A 2,651-nucleotide genomic window follows, 5' to 3' on the forward strand; every position below is an offset into this window, starting at 1 on the left:
CCTCTATGGCAGCGCTTTGCAACGCCTTCCAGCCCGAGGCAGAAGAGCTCCCGTACCAAACTGTGTTGCAGTTGGTCAGGATGCTTTCAATGGTGCGGTAGAAGTTTACCGGGATGTCTGAGGACAGGTGGTTAGTAAAATCTCAAAAGACGTGCTAGAAGTGCTAATGAAGTGAATGCACTTCAAGTCAAGAGACTTTAGTAGCTTTGTTATACAGAAGCACGGTTTGCAACCTCTGAGTCTGCCAAGAAGCCGTCACACCAGCTCAGCAAGTACAACAAAAAGGTCCCTTAGGCATCAAACATTTACATGGAGCAAATATACTTTGGGTTTTTTCAAATGTGGCAAATGTGGGTTTTTTTTAGATTTAAAGTACAAACATTTACAATTATTTAGTTTATTTAAGACGGAGGTCGACCGGTTAGCACGTCCGCCTCACAGTTCAGAGGTCGTGGGTTCGATCCCGGCCTCGCCTCCCTGTGTGGGGTTTGCATGTTCTCCCCGTGCCCGCGTGGGTTTTCTCCGGGTACTCTGGTTTCCTCCCACATTCCAAAAACATGCATGATAACTCTCTAAATTACCCCTAGGTGTGATTGTGAGTGCGGATGTTTGTCTCTGTGTGCCCTGCGATTGGCTGGCAACCAATTCGGGGTGTCCCCCGCCTACTGCCCGAAGACAGCTGGGACAGGCTCCAGCACGCCACGCGACCCTTGGGAGGATAAGCGGTATCGATAATGGATGAATGGATAGTTAATTTAAAACTCATGGAAGTGTCATAATGGAAAAAATGACTGCGATAACGTTGAGTACATTTAAATATCTCTTGTAAAAACCCATGCATTGTGATTAATATTAAGTATTTAAAGTAGTGCTGTCAAATGATGACATATGTTTAACATTATCAATAATAATTTTTTGTAATGAATCGTGATCAATCACATTTTTGTACTGTCATTTTCTATGAAGCTTGTAACAGACATTAACTTCATTAAAGTCTTGTAATTGATGTAAAATGATGAAATAGAAAGTATATTTAGATCCAAGGACTGTTCTAATAGCTTTCTTTGATCCTTGAATATTTTTTTGTTTCTCCTGTAAAATACAACTGTTGAACAAAACAATCAAAACTGACTCAGCTATACAGGCATCTTTCACATATTCTCATAGAAACAATTCTCAAAACTTCTCACTGACAAGTTTAGTTTTCCCATAAGCACCACGCTAGCGTTGGTTTGCATGGCCCCATGGGGGTCATTTGAGAAAGGGAATTTTGCTCCGACGCCAAAGACGCACAACTAAAATGGTATTTGAATTTGGCCTTGCAAAGTGTGCAAAATACTTTACATTTCTCCAGCAAGCATCAATCAAGTAAAACTGAAAGTATCACTACCTATAGTCTGTGTCTTTGGCCAATGACTCGTCTAAATTTGGCGGCACACGTGAGCAGAGGTTATAGGCCGCCACAGAAAGTAAATAAAAACACTTTCACTTTGACAGCCCTAATATAAAGTAATACAAATGTGACATTTTCCAATACCCTGTCAATCCATTCATTTACCCAAACTGGCAAATAAGGTAAAATAGTCTGTACTCAATGAATGGCATCGCATGTTCAATCTGACTTTTATCAGTCTGATTTTGAAAAAGTGCTCTTCACATGTTGCTGTAGCTTTTTGTGGAACTTGTGAAATGTGCTCCGCGAGAAAATCTCCTGGTTAAGTGTTTGTTATTTGAACTTTTATTTTGCAGACCAGCTTCATCTACACCACAATTGTATTCTGGATGTGAGAAGACTGCGTGGCTCTCCACTGATGCGGAAACCCGACCTGTAAAACAACTTTCTTAACCCTATGCTTTTCTTTCACTGGCTCATTATGGAGCTCTTTTGTTCTGTGAGATACTCACGACAAATATGTTGACTTGCTTGCCTGCTAATGCCACAGACACACAACACCCTTTGGTGTCACCATAAGTTTGTTTTTGACAGGTGGCAGGAGATGACCAAGGTGTGGAAACTATTCACTGAAAACTGAAAGAAATAAAATAGTCACATGTCAGTGAAAGACACAATTTTACACACCTATCATGTAAGTTTGAGGCAGCTATTATAGCATTTTAGCTGTGATACTTTGTATTTATTGGCAGAGAAAATCGGCGCTATTAGACTTTGTTTCGGCATTTTTTTAAAATGCTCACCTACACATGTGAGGAGCGATCATGCTTCAAACAAACAAGGTACCAGTCGGCAATAAAAGACAAGCCTTTGGAGTTTTTGAGTGAAAAAAAAAAAAAAAGATTACTCCAAGATGGGACCGGCTAGTTGAAGGGAAGACAAGTGCATGGCTCGCAATAAAAACAACTGCATTCATTGGTGTAATGGTGAGTATTTATTTCTATGCCAGCCTATCAAAATATGTCTTTGTAAAAACCGGTCCTTGGTGCAAATAAAGTTAGGGAGGGAGCACTGACAAGAGCGTGGTAGGCACACCTCCTCATGATGGACCTCCAAACATGCATTCAGTCTTGAGCACAGTATACTGATTAAATTACTTTTATTAGGATTTCATACAGAATAAAAAAAGGAAAATAATTTCAATTGTAAGTGGAGCCAGAAGGGTCCACTTTAGCATCCCCTCCAATAAATATAAAAT

At 40.2% G+C, this 2,651-nt stretch overlaps 1 long non-coding RNA gene across 1 annotated transcript; it reads right to left on the reverse strand.

The window, feature by feature from the left end:
- Positions 1-1,722: 1,722 nt before the first annotated feature.
- Positions 1,723-2,337, reverse strand: LOC147145685 (uncharacterized). Its single transcript, XR_015087225.1, has 3 exons — positions 2,197-2,337; positions 1,906-2,029; positions 1,723-1,826 (listed from the first exon to the last, which is right to left on the reverse strand). It is a non-coding gene; the product is annotated as an uncharacterized LOC147145685 (long non-coding RNA).
- Positions 2,338-2,651: the final 314 nt, after the last annotated feature.

The sequence above is a fragment of the Filicampus tigris genome, chromosome 6, assembly GCF_054856515.1.
Source record: "Filicampus tigris isolate MCC_2025a chromosome 6, RoL_Ftig_1.0, whole genome shotgun sequence".
Lineage (NCBI taxonomy): Eukaryota > Metazoa > Chordata > Actinopteri > Syngnathiformes > Syngnathidae > Filicampus > Filicampus tigris.